Source organism: Schistocerca cancellata, chromosome 8 (assembly GCF_023864275.1).
Source record: "Schistocerca cancellata isolate TAMUIC-IGC-003103 chromosome 8, iqSchCanc2.1, whole genome shotgun sequence".
In the NCBI taxonomy this organism is placed as follows: domain Eukaryota; kingdom Metazoa; phylum Arthropoda; class Insecta; order Orthoptera; family Acrididae; genus Schistocerca; species Schistocerca cancellata.
Window position 1 is genome coordinate 187305390 of NC_064633.1, and position 751 is coordinate 187306140.

The window sequence follows — 751 nt, forward strand, 5'->3', positions numbered from 1 at the left end:
ACTTAAAAGCACTCCGTCTTCAGGCCACAAGTGGCCCATCGGGACCATCCGACCGCCGTGTCGTCCTCACTGAGGATGCAGATAGGAGGGGCATTTGGTCAGCACACCGCTCTCCCAGTCGTTACGATGGTTGTCTTTGACCGGATCCGCTAGTATTGGGTCAAGTAGCTCCTCAGTTGGCATCACGAGGCTGTGTACACCCCGAAAAATGGCAACAGCGCATGGCAGCCCTGATGGTCACCCATCCAAGTGCCGGCCACGCCCGACAGCGCTTAACTTCGGTGATCTGACGGGAACCGGTGTGTCCACTGCGGCAAGGCCGGTGCCTGAAACTTAGTTACTGTTCATGGTAATCGGTCTACTGCGGAAACCCTATCGACATGGGTGGTCCTTAAACTGGTGTAGAGGTTCATCAAGCAAATCAAAAACATAATACCCGTGACGTCCCAAAGTTTTCGTGTGCCCAGTAGAATCTAGAAGTCTATGAATGTGGCCAGGAATATACAGGAATGCAAGCAGGATTTCGTTCCTGGAGTGGGGTGGGGGAGGAGTGGTCATTTCAGTTAACCGTCGCCTGCAGACCTACACACTTAGAGTATTCTCGTTCCTATCTTTTCACTACACGTCGGCGCTGTCTTTTCGCAGGAAAAATTCTTCACAATCAGGCAAGTGTGATTATAGCAATGCTACCAAATTTTTGGCGGAAGAGTCAACTGAAGGAGCAAATATCAGATTAAAACCTGTGGTTGAA

The 751-nt window shown here is 50.6% G+C and overlaps 1 pseudogene; it reads right to left on the reverse strand.

Annotated features, from left to right (window-relative positions):
* Nucleotides 1–209: 209 nt before the first annotated feature.
* On the reverse strand, nt 210–327 carry LOC126095819 (5S ribosomal RNA; annotated as a pseudogene).
* Nucleotides 328–751: the final 424 nt, after the last annotated feature.